This window comes from Pristiophorus japonicus, unplaced genomic scaffold (assembly GCF_044704955.1).
Source record: "Pristiophorus japonicus isolate sPriJap1 unplaced genomic scaffold, sPriJap1.hap1 HAP1_SCAFFOLD_29, whole genome shotgun sequence".
Classification (NCBI taxonomy): Eukaryota; Metazoa; Chordata; class Chondrichthyes; family Pristiophoridae; genus Pristiophorus; species Pristiophorus japonicus.
Window position 1 is genome coordinate 1,926,066 of NW_027252668.1, and position 20,753 is coordinate 1,946,818.

The window sequence follows — 20,753 nt, forward strand, 5'->3', positions numbered from 1 at the left end:
TCCACCCTGTATAGTCCAACCTGTATAGTCCATCATGTATAGTCCATCCTGTATAGTCCACTCTGTATAGTCCATCCTGTATAGTCCATCAGGTATAGACCATCCTGTATAGTCCACTCTGTAAAGTTCATCCTGTATAGTCCATGCTGTGTAGTCCATCCTGTGTAGTTCTTCCTGTTTAGTCAATTCTGAATAGTCCATCCTGTCTCGTCAAATCTGTACAGTCCACCCTGTATAGTCCACTCTGTATCGTTCATCCTGTATAGTCCAATCTGTATAGTCCATTCTGTATAGTCTATCCTGTATAGAACACCCTGTATAGTCTATCCTGTATAGTCCATCCTGTATAGTCCAATCTGTATAGTCGACCCTGTGTAGTCCACTCTGTATCGTCAATCCTGTATAGTCCACCCTATATAGTCCGCCCTGTATAGTCCATCCTGTATAGTCCACTCCGTATAGTCCATCCTGTATATTCCATCCTGTATAGTCCATCCTGTATAGTCCATCATGTATAGTCCACCCTGCATACTCCATTATGTAAAGTCCATCCTCTATTGTCCATCCTGTATAGTCCACCCTGTAGAGTCCACTCTCTATAGTCCACACTGTATAGTCCACTCTGTGTAGTCCACCCTGTACAGTTCATCCTGTACAGTTCATCCTGTAGCGTCCACTCTGTATCGTCCATCCTGTATAGTCCATCCTGTATAGTCCACTCTGAATAGTCCACACTGTATAGTCCACTCTGTGTAGTCCACCCTGTACAGTTCATCCTGTAGCGTCCACTCTGTATAGTCCATCCTGTATAGTCCACTCTGTACAGTCCACACTGTATAGTCCACTCTGTATAGTCCATCCTGTATAGTCCACTCTGTGTAGTCCATCCTGTATAGTCCACTCTGTACAGTCCACCCTGGATAGTCCACTCAGTATTGTCCACTCTGTATAGTCCATCCTGTGTCGTCCATCCTGTATAGTCAACTCAGTATAGTCCACTCAGTATAGTCCACTCTGTATAGTCCATCCTGTATAGTCTACTCTGTACAGTCCACACTGTATACTCCACTCTGTATAGTCCATCCTGTATAGTCCATCCTGTATAGTCGACCCTGTGTAGTCCACTCTGTATAGTCCACGCTGTATAGACCACTCTGTACAGTCCATCCTGTATAGTCCACACTGTATAGTCCACCCTTCATAGTCCATTCTGTAAAGTCCATCCTCTATTGTCCATCCTGTATAGTCCACCCTGTATCGGCCACTCTATATATTATCTAAGGATAAGGGGGAAGCCATTTAGGACCGAGATGAGGAGAAACTTCTTCACCCAGAGAGTGGTGAGCCTGTGGAATTCTCTACCACAGAAAATTGTTGAGGCCAATTCACTAAATATATTCAAAAAGGAGTTAGATGAAGTCCTTACTACCAGGGGGATCAAGGGGTATGGCGAGAAAGCAGGAATGAGGTACTAAAGTTGCATGTTCAGCCATGAACTCATTGAATGGCGGTGCAGGCTAGAAGGGCCGAATGGCCGACTACTGCACCTATTTTCTATGTTTCTATGACTATGTATAGTCCACTCTGTATAGTCCATCCTGTATAGTCCACTCTGTATAGTCCATCCTGTATAGTCCATCCGGTATATACCATCCTGTATAGTCCACTCTGTATAGTCCATCCTGTAAAGTCCATCCTGTATAGTCCATCCTGTATAGTCCATCCTGTATAGTCCACTCAGTATAGTCCATCCAGTATAGTCCACTCTGTACAGTCCATCCTCTATCGTCCATTCTGTAGAGTCCATTCTGTATAGTCCCTTCTGTAAAGTCCATCCTCTATTGTCCATCCTGTATAGTCCACCCTGTAAAGTCCACCCTGTATAGTCCACTCTGTGTAGTCCACTCTGTACAGTCCATTCTGTAGAGTCCACTCTGTATAGCCCATCCTGTATAGTCCATCCTGTATAGTACACTCTGTGTAGTCAACCCTGTGTACTCCCCCCAGTATAGTCCATCCTGTATAGTCCATCCTGTATAGTCCACTCTGTATAGTCCACACTGTATTGTGCACTCTGTGTAGTCCGCTCTGAGTAGTCCACTCTGTACAGTCCATCCTGTATAGTCCACTCTGTACAGTCCATCCTGTATAGTCCATTCTGTAGAGTCCACTCTGTACAGTCCATCCTGTATAGTCCACTCTGTACAGTCCATCCTGTATAGTCCATTCTGTGTCGTCCACTCTGTACAGTCCATCCTGTACAGTCCATCCTGTATAGTCCACTCTGTACAGTCCATCCTGTGTAGTCCATTCTGTAGAGTCCACTCTGTATAGTCCATCCTGTATCGTCCATCCTGTATAGTCCATCCTGTATAGTCCACTCTGTATAGTCCACACTGTATTGTGCACTCTGTGTAGTCCGCTCTGAGTAGTCCACTCTGTACAGTCCATCCTGTATAGTCCACTCTGTACAGTCCATCCTGTATAGTCCATTCTGTAGAGTCCACTCTGTACAGTCCATCCTGTATAGTCCACTCTGTACAGTCCATCCTGTATAGTCCATTCTGTGTCGTCCACTCTGTACAGTCCATCCTGTACAGTCCATCCTGTATAGTCCACTCTGTACAGTCCATCCTGTGTAGTCCATTCTGTAGAGTCCACTCTGTATAGTCCATCCTGTACAGTCCAATCTGTATAGTCCATTCTGTATAGTCCATTCTGTATAGTCCACCTTGTATAGTCCATCCTGTACAGTCCAATCTGTATAGTCCAATCTGTATTGTCCACCCTGTATAGTCCAACCTGTATAGTCCATCATGTATAGTCCATCCTGTATAGTCCACTCTGTATAGTCCATCCTGTATAGTCCATCAGGTATAGACCATCCTGTATAGTCCACTCTGTAAAGTTCATCCTGTATAGTCCATGCTGTGTAGTCCATCCTGTGTAGTTCTTCCTGTTTAGTCAATTCTGAATAGTCCATCCTGTCTCGTCAAATCTGTACAGTCCACCCTGTATAGTCCACTCTGTATCGTTCATCCTGTATAGTCCAATCTGTATAGTCCATTCTGTATAGTCTATCCTGTATAGAACACCCTGTATAGTCTATCCTGTATAGTCCATCCTGTATAGTCCAATCTGTATAGTCGACCCTGTGTAGTCCACTCTGTATCGTCAATCCTGTATAGTCCACCCTATATAGTCCGCCCTGTATAGTCCATCCTGTATAGTCCACTCCGTATAGTCCATCCTGTATATTCCATCCTGTATAGTCCATCCTGTATAGTCCATCATGTATAGTCCACCCTGCATACTCCATTATGTAAAGTCCATCCTCTATTGTCCATCCTGTATAGTCCACCCTGTAGAGTCCACTCTCTATAGTCCACACTGTATAGTCCACTCTGTGTAGTCCACCCTGTACAGTTCATCCTGTACAGTTCATCCTGTAGCGTCCACTCTGTATCGTCCATCCTGTATAGTCCATCCTGTATAGTCCACTCTGAATAGTCCACACTGTATAGTCCACTCTGTGTAGTCCACCCTGTACAGTTCATCCTGTAGCGTCCACTCTGTATAGTCCATCCTGTATAGTCCACTCTGTACAGTCCACACTGTATAGTCCACTCTGTATAGTCCATCCTGTATAGTCCACTCTGTGTAGTCCATCCTGTATAGTCCACTCTGTACAGTCCACCCTGGATAGTCCACTCAGTATTGTCCACTCTGTATAGTCCATCCTGTGTCGTCCATCCTGTATAGTCAACTCAGTATAGTCCACTCAGTATAGTCCACTCTGTATAGTCCATCCTGTATAGTCTACTCTGTACAGTCCACACTGTATACTCCACTCTGTATAGTCCATCCTGTATAGTCCATCCTGTATAGTCGACCCTGTGTAGTCCACTCTGTATAGTCCACGCTGTATAGACCACTCTGTACAGTCCATCCTGTATAGTCCACACTGTATAGTCCACCCTTCATAGTCCATTCTGTAAAGTCCATCCTCTATTGTCCATCCTGTATAGTCCACCCTGTATCGGCCACTCTATATATTATCTAAGGATAAGGGGGAAGCCATTTAGGACCGAGATGAGGAGAAACTTCTTCACCCAGAGAGTGGTGAGCCTGTGGAATTCTCTACCACAGAAAATTGTTGAGGCCAATTCACTAAATATATTCAAAAAGGAGTTAGATGAAGTCCTTACTACCAGGGGGATCAAGGGGTATGGCGAGAAAGCAGGAATGAGGTACTAAAGTTGCATGTTCAGCCATGAACTCATTGAATGGCGGTGCAGGCTAGAAGGGCCGAATGGCCGACTACTGCACCTATTTTCTATGTTTCTATGACTATGTATAGTCCACTCTGTATAGTCCATCCTGTATAGTCCACTCTGTATAGTCCATCCTGTATAGTCCATCCGGTATATACCATCCTGTATAGTCCACTCTGTATAGTCCATCCTGTAAAGTCCATCCTGTATAGTCCATCCTGTATAGTCCATCCTGTATAGTCCACTCAGTATAGTCCATCCAGTATAGTCCACTCTGTACAGTCCATCCTCTATCGTCCATTCTGTAGAGTCCATTCTGTATAGTCCCTTCTGTAAAGTCCATCCTCTATTGTCCATCCTGTATAGTCCACCCTGTAAAGTCCACCCTGTATAGTCCACTCTGTGTAGTCCACTCTGTACAGTCCATTCTGTAGAGTCCACTCTGTATAGCCCATCCTGTATAGTCCATCCTGTATAGTACACTCTGTGTAGTCAACCCTGTGTACTCCCCCCAGTATAGTCCATCCTGTATAGTCCATCCTGTATAGTCCACTCTGTATAGTCCACACTGTATTGTGCACTCTGTGTAGTCCGCTCTGAGTAGTCCACTCTGTACAGTCCATCCTGTATAGTCCACTCTGTACAGTCCATCCTGTATAGTCCATTCTGTAGAGTCCACTCTGTACAGTCCATCCTGTATAGTCCACTCTGTACAGTCCATCCTGTATAGTCCATTCTGTGTCGTCCACTCTGTACAGTCCATCCTGTACAGTCCATCCTGTATAGTCCACTCTGTACAGTCCATCCTGTGTAGTCCATTCTGTAGAGTCCACTCTGTATAGTCCATCCTGTATCGTCCATCCTGTATAGTCCATCCTGAATAGTCCACTCAGTATAGTCCACTCAGTATAGTCCATCCTGTGTAGTCCATCCTGTATGGTCCATCCTGGATAGTCCACTCTGTGTTGTCCACCCTGTGTAGTCCCCCTTGTATAGTCCATCCTGTGTAGTCCATCCTGAATAGTCCACTCTGTATAGTCCCCCCTGTATCGTCCACCCTGTATCGATAGTCCACCCTGGATAAATAGTCCACCCTGTATAGATAGTCCATCCTGTATAGTACGCTCTGTATAGTCCACTCGGTATAGTCCATCCTGTATAGTGCATCCTGGATAGTCCATCCAGTATAGTCCACCCTGTATAGTCCACACTGTACAGTGCATCCTGTATCGTCCATCCTGTATAGTCCACTCTGTATAGTCCACCCTGTATAGTCCATCCTGTATAGTCCATCCTGGATAGTCCAGTCAGTATAGTCCACTCTGTATAGTCCATTCTATAAAGTCCATCCTCTATTGTCCATCCTGTATAGTCCACCCTGTATAGTCCATCCTGTATAGTCCATCCTGGATAGTCCACTCAGTATAGTCCACTCTGCATAGTCCATCCTGTATAGTCCATCCTGTATAGTACACCCTGTATAGTCCATCCTGTAAAGTCTGTCCTGTATAGTCCACCCTGTATAGTCCACTCTGTATAGTCCACTATGCATAGTCCATCCTGTATAGTCCACTCTGTATAGTCCGTCCTGTATAGTCCACCCTGCATAGTCCATCCTGTATAGTCCACCCTGTATAGTTCATCCTGTATAGTACACCCTGTATAGTCCATCCTGTATAGTCCACTCTGTATAGTCCGTCCTGTATAGTCCACCCTGCATAGTCCATCCTGTATAGTCCACCCTGTATAGTCCACCCTGTAAAGTCCACTCTGTGTAGTCCATCCTGTATAGTCCATCCTGTGTAGTCCACTCTGTATAGTTCATCCTGTATCGTCCACGCTGTATCGTCCAGCCTAGAAACTCCATCCTGTATAGTCCACCCAGTACAGTTCACCCTGTATAGTCCACCATCTATCGGCCACTCTGTATAGCCCACCCTGTATCGTCCACTCTGTATAGTCTGTCCTGTATAGTCCACTCTGGAAAGTTCACCCTTATAGTCCATTCTGTGTAGTCCATCCTCTAAAGTCCATCCTCTATAGTTCTTCCTGTATAGTCAATTCTGAATAGTCCATCCTGTATAGTCCAATCTGTATAGTCGATCCCGTATAGTCCATTCTGTATAGTCCATCCTGTATAGACCATCTTGCATAGTCCAATCTGTATAGTCCAATCTGTAATGTCCACCCTGTAAAATCCATCCTGTATAGACCAAACTGTATAGTCCAGTCTGCAGAGTCCATCCTGTATAGTCCACCCTATATAGTCCACTCTGTATAGTCCACCCTGTAGCGGCCACTCTGTATATTATCTAAGGATAAGGGGTAAGCCATTTAGGACCGAGATGAGGAGAAACTTCTGGCATTGACTCGGAGTTGAAGTCATGCGTGTGCCAGTCTAGCGCTTGCTCGCAGTTGAGCGGTGAGCCAGGGGAGGCTCCACTGGGTTTGTGGTCGTGGCCCTCCAGGCCGTGGAGCAGGGTCCACGTATATTTCGCTGGCCCCTTTCCACGAGAGATGTTCCTGGTGGGAGTGGACCCTTGCTCTGGATGGATTGAGTGTGTAATGATGTCATCATGTATGTCCACTGCCACCATTGAGGGCCTCCGGGCTATGTTCGCCACCCATGGTTTGCCCGACGTCCTTGTTAGTGACGATGGACCGTGTTTCACCAGCTCAGAATTCGACGAGTTCATGGCCCGCAGTGGCATCAGACATGTCGGGTCTGCCCCGTTTAAGCCCGCGTCAAGCGGAACAGGCAGTCGAAACTATCAAGCGGAGCTTGAAACGCATGGCAGACGGTTCCCTGCAGACCCGGTTGTCTCGTCCTGCTCGGCTGCCAGGGGTGACCCCACTCACTTACCGGCATACCCCCAGCGGAGTTGTTAGTGGGGAGGGCGCTCAGGCCGGGCTCGCCTTGGTCCACCCGGATCTCAATGATCATGTGGAAACCCGGTGTCACCGGCATAACATGTACCACAATTACGCAGTTGTGTCACGTGACATTGAGGTTAATGACCCTGTGTTTGTTCTTAACTGTGATCATAGTCCCGGATGGGTTGCTGGCACTGTTTTAACCAAGGAGGGGAATGTTGTCAGGTTTCTGAATGGACAGACGTGCAGAGGGCATTTGGATCAGACCAAGCTGCGATTTGCTGATATCCGGGAACAGTTTGAAGAGGTCTTTACCACCTATGATCCACCAGCACACACCCAACCAGCAACCGGCCTCCTGTCGACCACGAGGATGAACCCGCCATGCCTGACAGTCCGATCAGACCAGCCGTGCTGCCGTGCAGCAATGATCTGACCAACTCACCCATGCTAGGACTTCAATTCAGGTAATCAACCTGGGAACGACAAGCCCCTGATCGCCTCAACTTGTAAATAACTTTTAGCTAAGAGTTTGGGGGGGGACGGGGGAGTGATGTTATGTATGTCAACTTTATAATAGTGTAAGTCTTGGCACCAGAGAGCGCACCTGTTGGAGATCCAAGGATCACCTGCACACGTCGTGCAAGCAAGTATAAAAGGTTGTCTGCCAAGCTGCTTCAGCACTCTGGAGTTTGATTAAAGAGACTAAGGTCACATCAGTTTGAGCTTCCAGCATACTGTCTTGTGAAGTTATTCTGAACATAACAACCTCAGTCACTAGAGGGTTAGGGTCAGGTGTGACCTCAGTCACTGGGGGGTTGGGGTCAGGTGTGACCTCAGTCACTGGGGTTTGGGGTCAGGTGTGACCTCAGTCACTGGGGGGTTGGGGTCAGGTGTGACCTCAGTCACTAGGGGGTTGGGGTCAGGTGTGACCTCAGTCACTAGGGGGTTAGGGTCAGGTGTGACCTCAGTCACTGGGGGGTTGGGGTCAGGTGTGACCTCAGTCACTAGGGGGTTGGGGTCAGGTGTGACCTCAGTCACTGGGGGGTTGGGGTCAGGTGTGACCTCAGTCACTGGGGGGTTGGGGTCAGGTGTGACCTCAGTCACTGGGGTTTGGGGTCAGGTGTGACCTCAGTCACTGGGGGGTTGGGGTCAGGTGTGACCTCAGTCACTGGGGGGTTAGGGTCAGGTGTGACCTCAGTCACTGGGGGTTAGGGTCAGGTGTGACCTCAGTCACTGGGGGGTTGGGGTCAGGTGTGACTTCAGTCACTGGGGGGTTAGGGTCAGGTGTGACCTCAGTCACTGGGGGGTTGGGGTCAGGTGTGACCTCAGTCACTGGGGGGTTAGGGTCAGGTGTGACCTCAGTCACTGGGGGGTTAGGGTCATGTGTGACCTCAGTCACTGGGGGGTTGGGGTCAGGTGTGACCTCAGTCACTGGGGGGTTAGGGTCAGGTGTGACCTCAGTCACTGGGGGGTTGGGGTCAGGTGTGACCTCAGTCACTGGGGGGTTGGGGTCAGGTGTGACCTCAGTCACTGGGGGGTTGGGGTCAGGTGTGACCTCAGTCACTGGGGGGTTAGGGTCAGGTGTGACCTCAGTCACTGGGGGGTTGGGGTCAGGTGTGACCTCAGTCACTGGGGGGTTGGGGTCAGGTGTGACCTCAGTCACTGGGGGGTTAGGGTCAGGTGTGACCTCAGTCACTGGGGGGTTAGGGTCAGGTGTGACCTCAGTCACTGGGGGGTTAGGGTCAGGTGTGACCTCAGTCACTGGGGGGTTGGGGTCAGGTGTGACCTCAGTCACTGGGGGGTTGGGGTCAGGTGCCTGAATGCACTTCAATAGTCTGACGTCACATCCGTGGTAATTATGTGCACATTTATAATGAATTTTTAGTGCATATGTGCAACTGTTAAAATGTAAGAACATAAGAAATAGGAGCAGGAGTAGACCATTCGGCCCCTCGAGCCTGCTCTGCCCATCAATAAGATCTTGGCTGATCATCGACCTCAGAGATACACTTTCCCGCCTGATCTCCATGTCCCTTGATTCCCCAAGAGTTCAAAAATCTATTGATCCCGGTTTTGAATATACTCAGAGACTGAGCATCCACAGCCCTCTGGGGCAGGCAATTCCAAAGATTCACCACCCTCTGAGTGAAGAAATTCCTTCTCATCTGTGTCTTAAATGGCCCTTTATCCTGAGACTGTGCCCCCGAGTCCTAGACACTCCTGCTTGGGGGAAACATCCTCTCAGCATCTACCCTGTCAATCCCCCTCAGTATCTTACTTGTTTCAATGAGATCACCTCATTCTTCTAAACTCCAGAGTATGGGCCCATTCGACACAATCTCTCATCATAGGACAGGCCTCTCATCCCAGGAATCAGTCTGGTGAACATTTGTTGCACTGCCTCAAAGACATGTCTACCTTTCCTTAGATAAGGAGACCCAAACTGTGCCCAGTACTCCAGGTGTGGTCTCACCAGGGCCCTGTACAATTGTAGCAAGACTTCCCCACTCTTATCCTCCAACACGCTTGCATTAAAGGACAACATGTCATTTGCCTTCCTTATTGCTTGCTGTACCTGTGTACTAACTTTCTCTGTCTCCTGCACGAGGACACACAAACCTCTCTGAACACCAGCATTTAAAGTTTCTCACCATTTAATAAATATTCTGTTTTTCTATTCCTCCGACCAAAGTGAACTCCCTCACATTTCCCCCCATTATACTCCACCTACCACCTGCCTGCCCACTCACTCAGTCTGTCTATATCCCTTTACAGGCTCTCTTGGGCTGAAATTACCCCACGCCCTGTTTGGAGGCGGTAACCTTCTGGGCCCAGGACATTTACTGCCCGGCCCGGAAGTTCCAAACCCGGAGTGGAATTCGCCCTGGACGGGGAGCGCTGTCAGAGGGGGAGGGCTATCGGAGGGGGAGGACGATCGGAGGGGGAGAGCTATCGGAGGGGGAGCGCTATCGGAGGGGGAGCTCTATCGGAGGGGGAGGACTGTCGGAGGGGGAGCGCTATCGGAGGGGGAGGACTGTCGGAGGGGGAGCGCTATCGGAGGGGGAGGGCTATCGGAGGGGGAGGACTATCGGAGGGGGAGGACTGTCGGAGGGGGAGCGCTATCGGAGGGGGAGGACTGTCGGAGGGGGAGCGCTATCGGAGGGGGAGGACTATCGGAGGGGGAAGACGATCGGAGGGGGAACGCTATCGGAGGGGGAGGACTGTCGGAGGGGGAGCGCTATCGGAGGGGGAGGACTGTCGGAGGTGGAGCGCTATCGGAGGGGGAGGACTATCTGAGGGGGAGGGCTATCGGAGGGGGAGGGCTATCGGAGGGGGAGCGCTATCGGAGGGGGAGGACTATCGGAGGGGGAGCGCTATCGGAGGGGGAGGACTATCGGAGGGGGAAGACGATCGGAGGGGGAGCGCTATCGGAGGGAGAGGACTGTCGGAGGGGGAACGCTATCGGAGGGGGAGGCCTATCGGAGGGGGAGGGTTATCGTAGGGGGAGCGCTATCGGAGGGGGAGCTCTGTCGGAGGGGGAGGGCTATCGGAGGGGGAGCACTATCGGAGGAGGAGGGCGATCGGAGGGGGAGGGCTATCGGAGGGGGAGGGCTATCGGAAGTGGAGCGCTATCGGAGGGGGAGGGCTATCGGAGGGGGAGGGCTATCGGAAGTGGAGCGCTATCGGAGGGGGAGGGCTATCGGAAGTGGAGCGCTATCGGAGGGGGAGGGCTATCGGAGGGGGAGGGCTGTCGGAGGGGGAGGGCTGTCGGAGGGGGAGGGCTGTCGGAGAGGGAGCGCTGTCAGAGGGGGAGGGCTGTTGGAGGGGGAGGGCTATCGGAGGTGGTGCGCTATCGGAGGGGAGCTCTATCGGAGGGGAGCTCTATCGGAGGGGGAGCTCTATCGGAGGGGGAGCTCTATCGGAGGGGGAGCGCTATCGGAGGGGGAGCACTATCAGAGGGGGAGCTCTATCGGAGGGGGAGCTCTATCGGAGGGGGAGCTCTATCGGAGGGGAGCTCTATCGGAGGGGAGCTCTATCGGAGGGGGGGCTCTATCAGAGGGGGAGGGCTATCGGAGGGGGAGCGCTATCTGAGGGGGAGGGCTATCGGAGGAGGAGGGCTATCTGAGGGGGAGGGCTATCGGAGGTGGAGTTCTATCAGAGGGGAAGGGCTATCGGAGGTGGAGGGCTATCTGAGGGGGAGGGCTATCTGAGGGGGAGGGCTATCGGAGGGGGAGGGCTATCGGAGGTGGAGCGCTATCGGAGGGGGAGCGCTATCTGAGGGGGAGGGCTATCGGAGGAGGAGGGCTATCTGAGGGGGAGGGCTATCGGAGGTGGAGCTCTATCAGAGGGGAAGGGCTATCGGAGGTGGAGGGCTATCTGAGGGGGAGGGCTATCGGAGGAGGAGGGCTATCTGAGGGGGAGGGCTATCGGAGGAGGAGGGCTATCGGAGGTGGAGCTCTATCAGAGGGGAAGGGCTATCGGAGGTGGAGGGCTATCTGAGGGGGAGGGCTATCGGAGCTGGAGGGCTATCTGAGGGGGAGGGCTATCTGAGGGGGAGGGCTATCGGAGGAGGAGGGCTATCTGAGGGGGAGGGCTATCGGAGGTGGAGCGCTATCGGAGGGGGAGCGCTATCTGAGGGGGAGGGCTATCGGAGGAGGAGGGCTATCTGAGCGGGAGCGCTATTTGAGGGGGAGGGCTATCGGAGGAGGAGGGCTATCTGAGGGGGAGGGCTATCGGAGGTGGAGCTCTATCAGAGGGGAAGGGCTATCGGAGGTGGAGGGCTATCGGAGGGGGAGGGCTATCGGAGGAGGAGGGCTATCGGAGGTGGAGGGCTATCGGAGGGGGAGCGCCATCGGAGGTGGAGCTCTATCGGAGGGGGAGCGCCATCGGAGGTGGAGGGCTATCGGAGGGGGAGGGCTATCGGAGGAGGAGGGCTATCGGAGGGGGAGGGCTATCGGAGGGGGAGGGCTATCGGAGGAGGAGGGCTATCGGAGGGGGAGGGCTATCGGAGGAGGAGGGCTATCGGAGGAGGAGGGCTATCGGAGGGGGAGGGCTATCGGAGGGGGAGCGCCATCGGAGGGGGAGGGCCATGTGAGGGGGAGCGCTATCGGAGGGGGAGGGCTATCGGAGGGGGAGGGCCATGTGAGGGGGAGCGCTATCGGAGGGGGAGGGCTATCGGAGGAGGAGGGCTATCTGAGGGGGAGGGCTATCGGAGGTGGAGTTCTATCAGAGGGGAAGGGCTATCGGAGGTGGAGGGCTATCTGAGGGGGAGGGCTATCTGAGGGGGAGGGCTATCGGAGGGGGAGGGCTATCGGAGGTGGAGCGCTATCGGAGGGGGAGCGCTATCTGAGGGGGAGGGCTATCGGAGGGGGAGCGCTATCTGAGGGGGAGGGCTATCGGAGGGGGAGGGCTATCGGAGGGGGAGCGCTATCTGAGGGGGAGGGCTATCGGAGGAGGAGGGCTATCTGAGGGGGAGGGCTATCGGAGGTGGAGTTCTATCAGAGGGGAAGGGCTATCGGAGGTGGAGGGCTATCTGAGGGGGAGGGCTATCTGAGGGGGAGGGCTATCGGAGGGGGAGGGCTATCGGAGGTGGAGCGCTATCGGAGGGGGAGCGCTATCTGAGGGGGAGGGCTATCGGAGGAGGAGGGCTATCTGAGGGGGAGGGCTATCGGAGGTGGAGCTCTATCAGAGGAGAAGGGCTATCGGAGGTGGAGGGCTATCTGAGGGGGAGGGCTATCTGAGGGGGAGGGCTATCGGAGGAGGAGGGCTATCTGAGGGGGAGGGCTATCGGAGGTGGAGCGCTATCGGAGGGGGAGGGCTATTTGAGGGGGAGGGCTATCGGAGGAGGAGGGCTATCTGAGGGGGAGGGCTATCGGAGGTGGAGCTCTATCAGAGGGGAAGGGCTATCGGAGGTGGAGGGCTATCTGAGGGGGAGGGCTATCTGAGGGGGAGGGCTATCGGAGGAGGAGGGCTATCTGAGGGGGAGGGCTATCGGAGGTGGAGCGCTATCGGAGGGGGAGGGCTATTTGAGGGGGAGGGCTATCGGAGGAGGAGGGCTATCTGAGGGGGAGGGCTATCTGAGGGGGAGGGCTATCGGAGGGGGAGGGCTATCGGAGGGGGAGGGCTATCGGAGGGGGAGGGCTATCGGAGGGGGAGTGTTATCGGAGGGGGAGCTCTATCGGAGGGGGAGCTCTGTCGGAGGGGGAGGGCTTTCGGAGGGGGAGGGCTTTCGGAGGGGGAGGGCTTTCGGAGGGGGAGGGCTATCGGAGGGGGAGGGCTATCGGAGGGGGAGGGCTATCGGAGGGGGAGGGCTATCGGAGGGGGAGGGCTATCGGAGGGGGAGGGCTATCGGAGGGGGAGGGCTATCGGAGGGGGAGAGCTATCGGAGGGGGAGCGCTATCGGAGGGGGAGCGCTATCGGAGGAGGAGCGCTATCTGAGGAGGAGGGCTATCTGAGGAGGAGGGCTATCGGAGGGGGAGCGCTATCGGAGGGGGAGGGCTATCGGAGGGGGAGGGCTATCGGAGGGGGAGGGCTATCGGAGGGGGAGGGCTATCGGAGGGGGAGGGCTATCGGAGGGGGAGGGCTATCGGAGGAGGAGCGCTATCTGAGGGGGAGGGCTATCGGAGGAGGAGCGCTATCTGAGGGGGAGGGCTATCGGAGGGGGAGCGCTATCGGAGGTGGAGCTCTATCTGAGGGGGAGGGCTATCGGAGGGGGAGGGCTATCGGAGGGGGAGGGCTATCGGAGGGGGAGGGCTATCGCAGGGGGAGGGCTATCGCAGGGGGAGGGCTATCGCAGGGGGAGGCCTATTGGAGGGGGAGGGCTATCGGAGGGGGAGGGCTATCGGAGGGGGAGGGCTATCTGAGGGGGAGGGCTATCTGAGGGGGAGGGCTATCGGAGGGGGAGCGCTATCTGAGGGGGAGGGCTATCGGAGGGGGAGGGCTATCGGAGGGGGAGGGCTATCGGAAGGGGAGGGCTATCGGAGGGGGAGGGCTATCTGAGGGGGAGGGCTATCGGAGGGGGAGCGCTATCTGAGGGGGAGGGCTATCTGAGGGGGAGGGCCATCCTCGCTGCCAGCGAGGCATTTCCCTCCTCACAGCTTACTGTCCCACCTCGCTTTGCATCGTCAGCAAACTTGGATACATTGCACTCGGTCCCTTCAGCCAAGTCATTAATATAGATTGTGAATAGCTGAGGCCCCAGCACTGATCCTTGCGGCACCCCACTAGTTACAGCCTGACAACCAGAAAAAGAACCGTTTATCACAACTCTGTTTTCTGTCCATTAACCAATCCCCTATCCATGCTAATACATCACCTCCAATCCCATGAGCTCTTATCTTGTGTAATAACCTTTTATGTGGCACATTATCGAATGCCTTTTGGAAATCCCAATATACGTCCACTGGCTTCCCCCTTTATCTACTCCGCTAATTATATCCTCAAAACTCTCCAGTAAATTTGTTAAACATGATTTCCAATTGGTAAAACCATGCTGACTCTGCCTGATCATGTTGTGATTTTCTAAGTGCCCTGTTACCACTTCTTTAACAAAGGATTCCAGCATTTTCCCGACGACTGATGTCAGACTAACTGGCTCTATCTCACTCTGTTCCTCTCTCCCATCATTTGCTGCTAATAAATTTCACCTCGCAACGCTGCACAACCGACCTTTTCCGTCCTGGATACTTTGCTGTGCTCCCACCCTGTGTGGCCCCAGATTGTGTTTAGAAAGTATGGTCACCCAAATTTAATCTGGTGATATGTGGACACTCAGCAGTTGAGGGCCTGAGCATTGTCCACACAGACAGGCAGTGAGCTATTGGCTCCTGTTCAGGGACAATTCATCACTGGCAGATTCTCGCACCTTGTTCAAGGACAACAGACAGGACGGCAACTGGTGACGGGCCAGTTCCGTTTCAGAGGCAAATATTTTACAGCCCAACAAACTGCTTAAAGTTCAAAATGTTTAACCAGTTGGGCAGAAGGATAAGGCAGGGTGAGAGAGACACTTAGACATAGCATGAAAGAAAGATGGAGAGGGAGGGGGAGGAAGCAGGGGACACAAATGGTGAGAGAGTAGAACAGTGCGAGATGGAGCAAGTGATAGAAATCGGGAAATGGACAGTGGGAGGGAGAGAGAGGGAGTGAGAGGGCGAGGGAGTGAGAAGGGGGAGAAAGAGGGGGACGGAGAGAGCGAGAGCGGGAGTGAGAAATAGGGGCAGAGGGAGAGATTGGTGTCGAGATGGGAAGGGCGGGAAAAAGAGAGGAGAGAGAGATACGGAGAGAGGGGTTGTGAGAGGGAGAGAGGGGAAGGGAGAGGGAGAGTGTGAGTGATGGGGAGAGAGAGAAGGCAGAAAGGCGGCTGAGAGAGGTAGAGAGCAGGGGAGCGAGAGCGAGGAGGGGAGAGACAGAGGGGAGAGTGGTGAGTGAGAGAGGGAGAGAGAGAGGGGGTGGAGAGAGGGGAGAGAAGTGTAAGAGAGAGGGAGTGAGAGAGGGGGAGAGAGGGGTGAGAGAGAGGGGGAGTGAGATGGGAGAGAGAGGGGGGAGCAAGAGAGGAGGGGGGAGGGGGGAGAGATTGGGCAGAGAGCACGTGATGAGGGGAGGGTGATGGAGAGGTGAGAGAGAGTGGTAAGACAGGGGGGAGAGAAAGGGTTGGGAGAGAGACGGGGGAGAGAGTAAGGAGAGAGGGGGAGAGAGGAGGAGAGGTGGGGGAGCGTGGGGAGAGAGAGGGGTGAGAGAGTCTAAGGATAAGGGGTAAGCCATTTAGGACCGAGATGAGGAGAAACTTCTTCACCCAGAGAGTGGTGAACCTGTGGAATTCTCTCCCACAGAAAGTTGTTGAGGCCAATTCACTAAATATATTCAAAAAGGAGTTCGATGAAGTCCTTACTACTAGTGGGATCAAGGGGTATGGCGAGAAAGCAGGAATGGGGTACTAAAGTTGCATGTTCAGCCATGAACTCATTGAATCGCGGTGCAGGCTCGAAGGGCCGAATGGCCTACTCCTGCACCTATTTTCTATGTTTCTATGTTTCACCCAGAGAGTGGTGAACCTGTGGAATTCTCTGCCACAGAAAGTTGTTGAGGCCAATTTACTAAATATATTCAAAAAGGAGTGAGATGAAGTCCTTACTACTCGGGGGATCAAGGGGTATGGCGAGAAAGCAGGAATGGGGTACTGAAGTTGCATGTTCAGCCATGAACTCATTGAATGGTGGTGCAGGCTAGAAGGACCGAATGGCCTACTCCTGCACCTATTTTCTATGTTTCTATGTCTATGTATAGTCCAATCTGTATAGTCCACTCTGTATTGTCCACCCTGTATAGTCCATCCTGTATAGTCCATCCTGTATAGTCCAATCTGTATCGTCCACCCTGTATAGTCCACTCTGTATAGTCAATTCTGTATAGTCCATCCTGTATCGTCCAGTCTGTATAGTCCACTCTGCATAGCCCACTCTGCATAGCCCACTCTGTATAGACCACCCTGTATAGTCCATGCTGTATAGTCCATTCTGTATAGTCCATCCTGTATAGTCCACCCTGACTAGTCCACTCTGTCTCTCTTTCTCTGTCTCTCTCTCTCTCTGAGGCTTCAATCCAACAGGAACAAGTTACCCTGGGGCCCCACAGACCCAGGACCCCCTGAGAGGAATTGAAAGCATGGGTGGGATAATAAACAGACACAAACTCACGTGGGCCCATTGGCTGCAGCCTCAGGGTGAAGGCCTCAGATTGTCCACTGTGCAGGATGCTCTTCTCGAAAGAAATGCCTGGACGCGAAACTCTCTCGCTCTGACTGCACCTTGTCATCGCGGTTTTCGAACTCAACCCAATATCCTGGGGGGTGTGGGGGGGGTGCAAGAAAGAACATTGGTTAAAACAAGGGACACACATGGAAAAACACAACAGCAGGAGCCCAGGGCTCACTCCCTCTCATTTCCACAGCCAATCTCACAGCAACATCCTGGCTAAAGGGTTAAAGGTTGAGGCAGAGCACTCAATAAAGCAGACTGAGAGAGGTGCCCCTGCCCCCAGAGAGAGAGGGAGGAAGGGTTTGGGGACCGGGTGGCCTTTCTGCTTCTGCCTATCCATTGACATGTTAAGTCAGGACATGGCGGACTGGTTTGACCAGATGGCCATTCTGCCTCTGCCTGTCCATTGACATGTTGATGTTCATCCCAGGGACAGCCCTGGGATCTGGATCTGCACCTCACCTTGGGCTATCTTTAAAAAAATACGAAATGAATCTATGATCGAGAAACATCAATTTCAACCAACTTTCCCTTTAATGTTTTGGGGTGGATGCCTTTAAGGGGGAGCGGCCAGATGCAAATGGTTAATAAATGATTATAAAGGGTTATAATGGGTCATACAGCATTATAAAAGGTTTTAAACTGTACAATCAAACACTCCCAGAGCAGGAACACACAATACTAATCAATTATACTACCTGGGCCAGCCCACACTGCGATCTATGGCTAGTAGGAGCATGTGTGCGCACTAGGTCCGTGCAGCAGAGCTGGTCTCCAGTCGTCTTGGTTAACCCTTGCCACTGGATCAAGGCCTCGCTCTGTCAAGCCCGTGTGGTGGCTGGTGTGCAACGGTCACCTCACGTTAAAAAAATCCACGCACAGGCATCTTCCACCCTTCAGGATGTAGTTTGGGATCTGGAATACATAAGAACATAAGAATTAGGAACAGGAGCAGGCCATCTAGCCCCTCGAGCCTGCTCTGCAACTCAACAAGATCATGGCTGATCTGGCCGTGGACTCAGCTCCACTTACACGCCCGCTCCCCGTAACCCTTAATTCTCTTATTGGTTAAAAATCTATCTATCTGTGACTTGAAAACATTCAATGAGTTAGCCTCAACTGCTTCCCTGGGCAGAGAATTCCACAGATTCACAGCCCTCTGGGAGAAGAAATTCCTTCTCAACTCGGTTTTAAATTGGCTCCCCCGTATTTTGAGGCTGTGCCCCTAGTTCTAGTCTCCCCGACCAGTGAAAACAACCTCTCTGCCTCTACCTTGTCTATCCCTTTCATTATTTTAAATGTTTCTATAAGATCACCCCTCATCCTTCTGAACTCCAACGAGTAAAGACCCAGTCTATTCAATCTATCATCATAAGGTAACCCCCTCATCTCCGGAATCAGCCTCGTGAATCGTCTCTGTACCCCCTCCAAAGCTAGTATATCCTTCCTTAAGTAAGGTGACCAAAACTGCACGCAGTACTCCAGGTGCGGCCTCACCAATGCCCTGTACAGTTGCAGCAGGACCTCCCTGCTTTTGTACTCCATCCCTCTCGCAATGAAGGCCAACATTCCATTCACCTTCCTGATTACCCTCTGCACCGCAGCATGTTGTAATTTCTCCCCATTCAAATAATATTCCCTTTTACTGTTTTTTTTTCCAAGGTGGATGACCTCACATTTTCCCACATTGTATTCCATCTGCCAAAACTTAGCCCATTCGCTTAACCTATCTAAATCTCTTTGCAGCCTCTCTGTGTCCTCTACACAACCCGCTTTCCCATTAACCTTTGTGTCATCTGCAAATTTTGTTACACTACACTCTGTCCCCTCTTCCAGGTCATCTATGTATATTGTAAACAGTTGTGGTCCCAGCACCGATCCCTGTGGCACACCACTAACCACCGATTTCCAACCTGAAAAGGACCCATTTATCCCAACTCTCTGCTTTCTGTTAGCCAGCCAATTCTCTATCCATGCTAATACATTTCCTCTGACTCCGTGTACCTTTATCTTCGGTCGTAACCTTTTGTGTGGCACCTTATCGAATGCCTTTTGGAAATCCAAATACACCATATCCATCGGTACACCTCTATCCACCATGCTCGTTATATCCTCAAAGAATTCCAGTAAATTAGTTAAACATGATTTCCCCTTCGTGAATCCATGTTGTGTCTGCTTGATTGCACTATTCCTATCTAGATGTTCCGCTATTTCTTCCTTAATGATAGCTTCAAGCATTTTCCCCACTACAGATGTTAAACTAACCGGCCTATAGTTACCTGCCTTTTGTCTACCCCCTTTTTTAAACAGAGGCGTTACATTAGCTGCTTTCCAATCTGCTGGTACCTCCCCAGAGTCCAGAGAATTTTGGTCGATTATAATGAATGCATCTGCTATAACTTCCGCCATCTCTTTTAATACCCTGGGATGCATTTCATCAGGACCAGGGGACTTGTCTACCTTGAGTCCCATTAGCCTGTCCAGCACTACCCCCCCAGTGATAGTGATTGTCTCAAGGTCCTCCCTTCCCACATTCCCGTGACCAGCAATTTTTGGCATGGTTTTTGTGTCTTCCACTGTGAAGTCCGAAGCAAAATAATTGTTTAAGGTCTCAGCCATTTCCACATTTCCCATTATTAAATCCCCCTTCTCATCTTCTAAGGGACCAACATTTACTTTAGTCACTCTTTTCCGTTTTATATATCGATAAAAGCTTTTACTATCTGTTTTTATGTTTTGCGCAAGTTTACTTTCGTAATATATCTTTCCTTTCTTTATTGCTTTCTTCGTCATTCTTTGCTGTCGTTTAAAATTTTCCCAATCATCTAGTTTTCCACTAAAGTTAGGTCCTTCACTGAAACATCTGGGAACTCATCCCTTTTTGGTGTGGAAGCAAGTCATCCTCGATACGAGGGACTGCGTAATACTAATAATATAGTGTTGAACGGAGAGATAGCTTTGTTTTTTGAACCCAGATTGAGTTAGTTTTTTTTTAAATGATCAGCTTCACAACTTGCTTGAATGGTGTGAAAATGAAATCGTGTCCCTGTGGTGCAGGGAGATTGGGAGGTGTTTCAGTAAACAAGCTGAGACAATGAAATTGTGAAGCATTTTTTTTAAAATTTATTTATTTTTTTTTTAAATTCGTAGCCAATCGTTCCAATTCTTTGTCAAATCACAAACGCCAGAGGTCACCTTGCACACGCCAAGGATCACTCTGCGCCAATGCTCTTAGCCAAAAGGCCTAGAGCCACTGCACCGTTCCTGGAAGTACTGCAATACCAGGTTCGTGCCATGGAGGTGGATGGGTCAGGCCCCCCACACAACTCCGTGGAGGTGGATGGGTCAACCCTCCCCACCCACCTCCTGTTTCCAAAAATGCAAGCATATACCTTCCTGACCAGGGAGAAACCACCCGGAGGTCATGGTGGCTGGTCAGAAACGGTACTACACTTGATCTTAGCCAAAAGGCCGAGAAGGGATAAATTGTGACGCAATGTCCAGGGGCCACCGCACGCCGCTCCTTTTGTGGCCCCGATCTGCCGCTGATGGTCGGGGCCATATGTTCGCAGCGGCCCCTGGACAGTGTGGCAGCCCTGACCTGCGACAGGTCAGCGGCAGGTTGGGGCCATATGGTCGCAGCGGCCCCTGGACAGTGTGGCAGCCCTGACCTGCGAGAGACCGTCAGCGGCAGGTCGGGGCCATAAAAGGAGCGGCGTGCGGCGGCCGTGGGCAGCGCGACACATACCACCGCAAGGTGCAGCGTGAGCCGGTCGGTGCAGGAGGGCAGCGGCAGCGAAGAGTGACGTCATCAAGGTCCAGCTCGGTGATTGGAGCGTGGGCAGGT

General features: G+C 51.9%; 1 pseudogene; it reads right to left on the bottom strand.

The window, feature by feature from the left end:
- Positions 1-20,154: 20,154 nt before the first annotated feature.
- Positions 20,155-20,389, bottom strand: LOC139248345 (U2 spliceosomal RNA; annotated as a pseudogene).
- Between the last annotated feature and the right edge of the window lie 364 nt (positions 20,390-20,753).